This window comes from Anguilla rostrata, chromosome 5 (assembly GCF_018555375.3).
Source record: "Anguilla rostrata isolate EN2019 chromosome 5, ASM1855537v3, whole genome shotgun sequence".
In the NCBI taxonomy this organism is placed as follows: Eukaryota; Metazoa; Chordata; class Actinopteri; order Anguilliformes; family Anguillidae; genus Anguilla; species Anguilla rostrata.
The window spans coordinates 36,499,399-36,510,720 of NC_057937.1; the positions used below are offsets into that span (position 1 = coordinate 36,499,399).

At 41.4% G+C, this 11,322-nt stretch overlaps 1 long non-coding RNA gene across 1 annotated transcript; it reads left to right on the plus strand.

Annotated features, from left to right (window-relative positions):
- Positions 1-606: 606 nt before the first annotated feature.
- LOC135256122 (uncharacterized) lies at positions 607-7,689 on the plus strand. The gene is made up of 3 exons (XR_010330389.1): positions 607-774; positions 1,589-1,637; positions 7,194-7,689. It is a non-coding gene; the product is annotated as an uncharacterized LOC135256122 (long non-coding RNA).
- Positions 7,690-11,322: the final 3,633 nt, after the last annotated feature.

Here is an 11,322-nt window from a genome sequence, read left to right on the forward strand (position 1 = left end):
ATATTTGTAGTGGTCATGATCCTGGATGCCTGGGATGTGGATAGGGGCCCGAAACCTTGTGAAAAAGAAATTCACGTTACAGCTTTTGGAAAATCAAACGCATTATATTATATAATTAACAAATCTGTGATTTTAAAAAAAATGTAATCAGTGGGAGATAAACTGCTTGTTTACTTGTAAGCCAATTCCAGACTCAGTTTAAACTGAACTCCAAAACCTGTTTTCCTATATTTTAATATTTTATTTTTCGAAACACATGGCACTTCTTAGCGGTATATTCTAAGCAGCCAAAATAAGCATGCGACATCTCAAACAAGAATGACCTGTTACATAAATTTCACCTTGCGGCGTGATAACAGATGGAAATGTAACCAAATGGCAGCAAATAAAGGGAATATATGGCACCAGGGTGCGACGGCGGCAGGACTGGAATAATGCCACGCAATATGTCCTCACAGAAGACAAATGAGACCTGTTCTATTTTCGGAGCATTCCAGAAGAGTGCACAATCGTGACCCGTGTTGCTCAATATCCTGCAAACATACGGGAACTCCCCCGCCATCCCCCGGGGCCACCTGGACTGGAGATTCGGCCGCCACCGACTCCCGGCTCTCCGTCACGCTTCTGTCCTCCCCGTCACCTCCTGGCACCCCTCTCTCAGCCTCTTTCCTCTTCTCTCTTTCGCTCGCTGTTGTTATGCATCTATCTGTCCATCTGTTTGTTCAGCTTCTCGCAATCTGATGTTTAGAGATCGCAAAGAACGCGAGCCAGCAGGTAGGTGCATTTTGGATTGAATACAGAAAAGTCAAGGGAACACCACTGAACATATCAGTGAGCACATATCTACAAACTCTATATTTATCAATCTGTGATTAAAATTCCATATTTTCCACTGTTGGTGTATGCTGTAATTATACATATCCTCACCTTCTCACTGCTGACAGCAAATCATTTCGTATAACGTTATTTTAAAGATAATGTTATATGAAATAGCTATAGTTCACTTTCTGGGTTTTCTTAATATTATTTCACGTTTAGCATGTTTTTCAGTTGACATGCGATGAAGGAATATTTTAAGTAGCAGAGGTTTCTGATGACCTACCGGCTTTACAATTGCTGGTATAGGGGCATTTGGGGTTTGTGGTCTAAATCAAGAAAATGCACTTCAGGTAACTCAAAAGTAGCTTTTCCAACACTGTTATGCCTCCAGGGGTTGTATGTGTGTATATTACTAGATTAGTCTTCAAAAAGATTACATTTAGTCTTATTTTCAGTTGGAACTGTTTCCTATGGCACATGTAACCTAAGACCTCTGCAGGAAAGAAGTTCCAACTCGAATAAAAACTGAAATTTATGTTCGTAATTATGAATAAATGCACAATTGTGGAGCCTCTGGAAGCAGAACCTCCCTGTAAAGTTTCTTTGAACTTACTTGAACTATATGTTCATGCTTTAAAAAACAAATCCCCAGATACCCCTATACAAGCTATTGTAAAGCCAGCTTCTTTCTTTCTTAATGGTGTTCCAAACAGTTTATAGGAGCCTAGGATTTTGTCTATGTCCCTGACTGTTTATTCCTATTTCTCAGCCTCATAATTGGTCCTCGTTTTGACAAATACCAACAACAGACTCCAAAGGTAACCACAAACCTAGAATCAATGTTAGATACTGAATGCTCTCTGTTATCTGCACTAAGAAAGCAACTGCACACACCTGACTAATCAGAAACACTTGTGAATCAATTTGTCCCAAACTTATGGAGGCCTGAAATGGAATGAAATTTCTACATGATGATACCAAAGTGTATAAAAATATCCTTTAAATAAAAGCTGGGAATATGCACTTTAACCACTTGTGAATTGCTTGTATTGAAAATCTAAAATTGTAGAATACAGAGCCAAATCAAGAAAAAATATGTTGTTGTCCCAAACATTATGATGCTCACTGTATGTACTGTAACTATTATTATGTGTAATTATCACTATGTGTATTTAGTTTTAATGTGTGAAATTCCAGTTACAGTGGAATTGCAGTTATTTGGATAACCTTAGTAATTATATTACACTTTCTTGAACCTTTACAGCCTTGTGTAATTGCACAACTTGTTATATACTTCCCCCTTAATACAGTGAATTCTTCATGAGACACCAAGGTGTGCAATATATAGAGCAGCAGATACTCAGCATGCTCAACTGACTTTAAATGAATTTTCAATGCAAAGTGAGTGGAGAAAAAAGCAACCTTAGAACATAAAGAAAACTTAGAATTCCAAAAACATTCAGCTCTTTATAAATGTTTAATTTTCTAAAACATTACATTACAAGCATTTGGCTTCCAAAAAGAATTACACAACTATTACATTGCATCCATTTATATAGCAGGACATATACTGAAGCAATGCTGGTTAAGTACCTCACTCAAGGGTACAACGGCAGTGTCCAACCCAGGAATCAAACCTATGACCTTTAGGTTACAAGTCCAGTTCTGTAGCCATTACACTACACTGCCACCCTAAAAAACACCGGTCTCTCTGTTACACGGATGCATGTTTTAATCGAGCCCTCATCATGTGCATGATCATACATGTAACATGCATTTTAGATTAGTGATCATCAATCAACACCCAGATATACAGAGCAGCTCAGAATCTCTGCCTCCTCTCTGTCCTTTTCTGGCAAAGCCCGGCTGCCCTTTATAGAGCAGGCGCTAGGCCAATCGCAGCCCCCTGCGTGAGCTGGAGGTCTCAGGAGGCATGAGCTCCGGACCGAGACCGGACGATGCCCTCTCCGTCTTGCACGGTCAGGGTGGCAGCGAGCAGACTCTCGGGGGTCGCCAAGCGTCAGGGACGGGGTCGGTGACACAGCGGGGGCGAAATGAGAGGGGGCACCTGCTGATGAAGGAGCGGAGGTCTCCCGGGCAACACCGCGGCCTCAGAGTCATACTCCCTTCCATCCCCGGCCTTGTCTCTAGTAGCCGCTAGAGACAAGGCCGGGGATGACCCGCGCTGTATTCATCATATCGGAAGGAAAACACGTTTTCAACGTACAAAAATGCCAAGTTACCCTCACATACAAACCACTATAAGTCATTACCACATGCAAAATCTAGGCCTGCCATTAAAAGCACTGATATAAAAATTACGCCAAATTACAATTAACAATGTTGGCTATCTTACCTAACACAAATTAAACATGCTGCATTCCAAAGCAATGCTGCCACCCAATGCTTCCTAAATTCTTTCAAGTAACTTGGCTCTGTGTGCTCTCTTCTTACCATCTAAACACATTCTGGTCATTCAAACATATAAAATGTTACGTCACAGTATATGTATGGGGCATGCTGCCGCGCCAAGGTGTAACTTGGCAGCATGGCGTACCTGCCATCCCAATGGCATGTACAGCACCTGATGGGCTCCTGCTCTGAAATTGTACTCCACCCGGGGAGGATGAGCTCCGTGTCTTTCCCTGAAACATCCGCGATCCGATCCTAATTACGTTTCCTAAATTGGGGTTCAGTTTTGCATTTCAAAGCAGCCAAAGCGAACTTGGATCCATGGGCTTGAAATTGGCTCAGTCAGGAAAGGTGCTCATTATGAGCACAGGCTGGGCCCTGTGAAGTAGACCATCAGCCAACTATGATGAAGATGGACACATCTGGTGGAGGATGGTAGTTTAAGAGCGCCTCAGGTTACCACTGCATAAGCTACTCCCAACCAGACGCATAGTCAAGTAGCTTGGAGGGGATGGGGGGTGTGGAGATATTGATAAATCATGCAGAATTTCAATGTGAGGAACCCAACCGCCCCATCCCCCCACCCCCTACCCCAAATATTAATGCACACAGAAGAGGATTACAAGAAAACGAGAAAAGTAGAAAACTAATCATCTCCCACCCACCCCCGCGACCCTTCAATTCTGAATTTCGAGCCCCACCAAATTCCTGGCTCCGCCACTGCTCCCAAGATTTTGCCAGGGACCCTTCAGACTACCTATTATCACAAATGAGAGATACATATCTGCTCCAATCAGTGCTAGTTCTCCTGTGGTTCTGTCTGGCTTGCAGAGTGGTCTCTGGCTCACATGCAGGAGTATCAGAGTTTCAGCAGCACTGTTCTTTGCAAAAGTGTGGGAAGCGCAATGGCGTCTCCCGTTCCAGGAGAAAAAGGCTTGGAACCATATTTGGCGCAGAGCTTTGCCTATGTTCTGAACTGCTCATGTCAGTGAAGATCCCATTGCATCTGGTGCCTAATGGTTTGTGTTAGCATTTTTGCAAATAAAAATCTGTTTCTTTCCAACTGATAATTGCTGCTTAGAAATGAGTGGTAGCCAGAGACCATGTGAGGAAAACCAGGCATATCAACAGCGAGGCGTCTATTTCAGTCAAAGAAAAGATTATGGCTTATTTCCCACAACAAAGAATATTCCATTTTGTCACTGTCAGATTTTCTTTTTCTGTTGACACTTGCATAAGCATAGCAATGTACAGAAATGTTGGAAAAAAAATGCTTTGCTGTGAAAGCCGATAATCTATATTTCTGCAGAATATAGAAGGGTCCTAAATAGCAGTCCTAAATAAGATGGATGTGTCATCAGGAGAAGGATGCATGCTTTCACACAAATTTGTTTGAGCACAAATGATGTATTTTCACTTTTTTAATTGACTGTCAGCATTTTATTTCTTTCTTATTACTTCTTTTTTAATGGAGTCCTGTAAACAATATCATCCATTTATCATGTCCCTTGAAGACGGGTAAAATGGGACTATATCTATTGCATGACTCAACAATGTAGCAATTACATTTTCCATTTCACTGAAGAAGTGCACTCTCAAAAACCACCCCCCCCCCCCATCAGTGTTTAATGCTTTAATGTATTCTACCTTCCTTTCTGCAGACAAATGGAGTAATTCAATAGCATCCACAATTAAAACAGGGAATTCCCTATTCACCAAAACCAGAATTGCATTTAGGCCTATATTTTATAGATCTGTTCTTTATCTTGCATAACATTAGATTTTTTATTTTTTTTAATTACATGCCCTGATTTCTTTGACTTTTTAAAAAAACTTTCTTGCCCGGAATATTTAACAACAAATCCTCCAAACGCATTATCTGTTCGTGCGGTGCAACGTTTCCCTTGACGTGTCAGACGGAATCTGAACATTCACCGCACGCAGTTTCCTTCGCAGCAGGTCGGAGACACTGTAGGCATGGCGATGATAGCAGTAAAGCGTTATGGTCTCATGGCATGTGCACAATATTAAAACTGTCCAGGCCCTGTCAAGAGGTTGCCCAGTATCTACACAGGGGTACGGTACAGTCGGGTCGTACTACTTTCTGCTGTCCATTATTGCTCCCATGCAGTCCAGGAATGCATCTCTTCCCATGGACCTACATAAATAAATAAGAAGATGACTACCTCATAAATTATCGCCGGTCGCCTGAGTACGTAGTAATGAAAAAAGTTACCACATGAATAAAACACTGAGAAAAAACCTGCTTGAACCTTAAACTTTATTAATTAAACATTACCAGGCAAATTCACTGTGAACATACTGTTCCGTACATTAGGGTACAGTATATCCCTGTGGTATTCCACTTTAGAAAAAGGAAATAGAACATTCAAAGACTGTGCCGAAGTTAAAGTAATAATAAAGAAAATATTGTATCGTGCGCCAAAAGAAAAGATGGTAAATGGAAATATTTGGTAGTTAAGAACAAGTGAGGAATAAAAGCTTTTTTGCGCCCAAAATCATAGGAATGAGGATATGATGTGAATAGGATATGAGCAATAGTCGGACCAGCTCTTTCTTTGATGCACACAACCAAACTGGAACATATTATTACATAATGCAGTGGATGTTCCCTCGCTATATCCATTTACACTTAAGCATAAAATCCAATGTTCAGCAAGGCATATGGCAAATTATTTTTGTTTCATTTACAGATAACCCACATTTGACAGTTCATACAGAGGCTGACTCCATTTGAACATGGGTTATAAACCATTACACCAGGAACCTGTCCCCAAGTTGTGCTTGTGCTTGTAATATCACATAGAAAATTGCTGTTCTTTGCTAATAAAAGTGTGTTCTGCAAGATAAACTCAGAATAAATGGGGTGAGAAAAAAAGCAGAAATATCACACAGAGCAAACAATCAAGAAACACAAAGAGTATAACTTCATGAGGGCTCCACAATTAAAATTAGACTGTGCCTCTATCCCAGCGTGCATTGGGCGAGAGGCAGGAATACACCCTAGACACGTTGCCAATCTATTGCAGGGCATGTAAGTGACCATATGCCTCAAAATAAAATGTGTACCACAGAAATGCAGAGCACTTACTGGCGATGGGCTTCAATAATGCATTACTGTTCAGTTTAAGCATGTTCAGTCCATACCACATTCTGCTGACTAGTGATGTCAGCTAATGTTGATGGGAAGCGCTGAAAATAGTATTGAGGGAGGTACCTAGAATTATATAGCATTAGTATATTGGGAAAGCATTGATATGAGTTGATTGGTTTCGGAAGCCATAGTACAGAGCAGTGTTGGCTCTTAATTTAATTTTTAAAAAAGATATAACGATCAGTTTGCATTTAAATAGGATCATGATATCAGTGTGCTTTACAATAAAACAAGAAAACAGCCATTTTGCACCTTTGTGCAAAATGCAGCTAACATGAAGAGGGAGAGGGTCTGTGTGTTAGTAACGACTCAAATATAGTAGGCCAAGGAAGGATGTCATGTATTGATCTAAAAGCCATCTGCAACTATAAACTGTTGGGAAAATCAGGAAATACACAGTTTCTTGTGCTTACATGTGAGTGTGCATGTCTGTGTGTGTGTGTTTGTGTGTGTACATTTATGAATCATTACAGACCATTCAGTCTGTTCCCGGTCTCAATTCAATGTTACTCTGTTGAAATTAAAACCGTTCATGATTGAACTGTATGTTTTTTTCTCAGCGTCCATTTCTTTCGAAATAACGAAATTCAATAGACGAGCTTCTGAAACTTGTCTATCGAACAATCGTGTTTTTCCCCATCTCAAAAAGAAAAGGCTGCTTCACTATTGCGCTGCTAAAAATAGATCCCTGATTGCTCGCCTCGCGTGTCTCTTTGAATATCGAGCACATTTTGTTTGTCGCTGCTAAGGGTGCTTAAAAACCCTGACCTCTCGTTCTCTCGTGCAGAAACCGGCGATGGAGATCTCAGAATTATCTGCCGCCTTCCCAGCGAGAACCCTCAGCGAGCGGTTGTCATGGAAATGCTTCCACTAACCACGGCCCATACCAACCGACCATGTCCCTCACAATTGCCATAACAAACACAATAAAGAAGAGAGAGAAGAATGGGGGAATGCAAAAAAGAGAAGAAAACATATATGTATTAAACGGTGTGATAACCAGACTGCCAAGAAAAGATTGAAATGAACCATTTCTATCTTTAGGACATGGGCTAAGGATGCAGGAAAGGGTCAAAAGAGTAGATTAATGTGGCCTGTGTTCACAGTCTTGTCTACAATAACAAATCTGAACCATATTTTAAAAAGAACACTGATCCCTGATGTTTCACCACCTGCCCTGTTGGATCTTTATATGAGCAGTTTGCGAGACATACTGTATGAAACTTTCTGAGCATATTTAAAACAATTTAAAACAATTTACACTGAGAAGAGATAAGATGAAAGTTTAGTGACATGCTTCATATGAAGGGGTAAATAAAAAGAAACAATAAAGAATTAAGGGCAGGAAATCAAACACTGAGCGGACTCTGTGTTGCGTGTGACTGGAAACTTAGAGCAAAACCTTATTATCAAAAGTCTGATGCCAACAATTTATACCCACATCGCAACAAGACTGTCTGAACTATTTATGCCAGGAGGAGGGTAAACAAATCCTTTGCAAATCCACCATTGGGCAGAAGTCTGTAACAACATTGCTTAAGGTTTCCATGTTAAGTTGCCAAACACAAATGCAGAAAGTAAATAACACGTGCCACTTTGAAAAGGAATGAACTCAGCGTTTGGTGCGCTATAACCAGCAGGGGTTTGCTGTGTTTGCCTGTCGCGTTTTTTTCGTCTTTCTTGAATTTGGCACTGTGGCACGGCAAAAGGGTCCACAGAGTGTCTGAAACAGTGGCGCGAATCTATTTACACCTGACCTGAGAGGCGCGGTTAACTTCGGTGTTTCACACCCATGCCCGAGGACTGGGACTCTCGCTCGCGCTAAAACCCTTTTTTTTATATATATATAAAAAATGCAATAATCTGGAGTGTTTCGCACATGAACGGATCGCTGACACCCCGTCAAATCGCGACACCGCCTTCTCTCGAGATGGATAAGCCACTCGATTTGATGAGTTAATTGCGTGTGGCGTAATTAATCAATGCATTTGCTCAAAAAGCAAGGTCGGAACAAGTCCCAATGTCGCTGGAAAGGGAGGGCTGAAATATCAAGCGCCTCAGTTATTTGCGAAATGCACCTGTCACTCCTGCGTCGAGCGAGAAGAACGGGGCATTCTGGGTCAGAGGCTGGGTTCGAAAACTCGCCTCAGCGCTGGCTCGCAGGAGAGGAGACGCGGACACGAGGTGGTGCAGCGTAAGAAACGCAGTGCCCCTGTGTGTCTCATTGCATCATTAGAGCACAGCCTTAAGTCATTAGAGGTTCATCTTAAGCCGGACACCCACCGCACACGTATCGACCGCGAGCGCACTACGTGCGTATTACGCGCGTAACTGAAGCGTAGTTGAAGTACTGCTATTACAACGGCAGCGGGCGACGTCGTCTCCACCAGATGCGAACGCGTCGCGTACCGGCTGCGAAGCTTGCGCAACACAAGCGAACTGAAGCGTAGTTTTTCGCTTCTGTTCTATTTTTTCGGCTTGTCGCGCGTCATGATGGCCTGTTTATACACTGAAATATGCTCTAAAATGCTAGGTATACATGCTCTGATTTATATTTCATCCTTATATTAGGCTACTGGGTGTGTGTCCATAGTTCCCTCCCAAATATTTTATAAGCAGCTAAAAAAATACAAGCCTTTTCGTTTTTGTATTGTGCTTGCAGAAAAAAAAACGTGTGCGGTGGGTGCCCGGCATTAATCCTACTCCTTTAGCTCTGGGGACTAGAGAAGGGGGTGAGGTACACTTTTTTTGGGGGGGGGGGGGGGGGGGGTTGGGTATTCGGCCAGTAACCATACAGTATAAATGTATACTGTGCGGCAGCAGCAGAAGCTATATGAGGAAGAGAATTCTGGTTTCGAGAACAGCGAGGCACTCATTAATGACCTTATTTTGCATAAGTGACTACTCAAAAGAAGAAAAACAAAATTTACCAGCACCAAAAACAAGCCTACCTCCACATTTCAAATAAGCTTTCATGGCCAAAATAAATAAAAAGTTTACACATTAATAATCAGAATCTCTCTTGAAATTTATAAGTATATATTGGGTCGGATTCAATCAAACACACTTGTTTAAGGGCATATGTAATTCAATCAAACGCCCCTGATTACTCTGAAGTCTACTCTCCTTAAAGACTACTGTGCTCACCGCACTGAGATATCACAACCAGAGGTTCATACAAATGAAAATTAGTTTCCATCGAATGATTGCAATTCATTAGTCAGACCACTATATAAATAGCTGCTTTTTCATGCTGAAAGCTCAATGGGGGTTGTGCGTTTTCCAGCACGCTTTTTGAATTTCAGTTCAATGTTCTCCATAGCACAGGAAGATATATAACGGTGGGGAAATAGACTTTTGCCACTTCTAGATGAATTTCTACAACCATGGTACTGCCATAGTAAATAAGGAGTTAATTTTGTTTAATTTGAAACAACAAAACGGCAGGATAAGATCTGCTTTGCTTGTTCTCATTACAAATCCAGCCTAATTATATAATCCACAACCTCCTAAAGACAAAATGTTTGCATTTGGATTCTATTGGCTGTGCAGATATATAAATGGCTTCATTTACTTCCAGCAAACTGTTTTGTTAATGGCAGACCTATACCTGGATACATGATATTTTGATTTGGAGATGTTATGCAGAAATTAAAAGACTCCAAAACAGCATATAGATAATTTGGTTACATATGTGTTCCCTAGTTCCGCAGATTCCATTATTTTTATAAACTATTTTTAATGTTCTTGAGGTGTAGAGGGGTTGTGGTTAACTGTTTTAACTAGGCCTAACCTATTGTATTGTACGCATGGAGTCTGCAAAAAATTTGAACTCCTTAGTTATTAGTCAACACAACCACTAAATATCTTCCAATTAATTCATTTCAATGGTTTATACAAAACAGGGCTATAAACAGTTAACTTGTTAAAATGCTAACTGAGCTTTTACAAGATTTTGGAATCTTAAAAGCGATCCGGGATGCAAGAACAGAATTAACAAGCAACAATTAGGTTTAGCCATCATCACTCTGGGAAGCTGCCCACCCATTACAAACAGCAGAGAATCGGATTTCCCCTGCTCAGCATCTGGATCAATGCAGTCTCTCCACTCCATCTACTCAGCTTCCATTACAGCATAAACAAGCAATTACTGTCTACATATATGATTACCGACAGGCCCTGACCGATTTCCGGGAACGATGGCAGGAGATCTTTTTGAGTAAATCTTAAAAACAAGAGGCGGGATCGATCCGGGGAGGTGCCGTTGTGAAACAGGATTATTGGCGTTGAACTTCACGGTGGCAAATGACAATCCGAGCTGTCACAACTGTGTCAACGACTCTCCCCCTTTTTTCTCATTAAAATTTCATTGATTGGCAAGAAATGACATAGTCCTCCTCCAGATTAAGATTGACGTACGTTTTTGCAATCGGCAAAAGAGGGAAATTACTTCCACGAGGAGCACCGTCAAGGTTCCCGGCACCGCGCATTCATTTCGGGCGCGGAGAGCGATCGTTTAGCCGGGACTGTGGTGCATATTCATGGCTCTCGTTGAGTTCTCTGGCCTTGAGAGTGCCTCGCATTAACAGTGGAATGCGTTGAGAAACACGCCGATTTCTGTGGTTTAAAACATAAGCTCTGCTTTTACATTTTAACAGCAAGTGGAATTCCATTACGCACTTAGGGCCTCAATATTTCTTCATAACTTTGACTTGTATCTTTTTTCTTAAAAAAAAATTATTTGGCACCCAACGTGGGGCTGAGTATATCCAAGTCCCCCCCCCCTAATTTAGAAAGTCCAATTACCGTTGCAGCCGTATTCTTGTGTGATCCCTCGCTGTCAATTCAGGAGAATGAAGACATCCACAGTTTTCCCCAGAAACCACCAACATGCTTCTGTTCATAACACAGCTCAC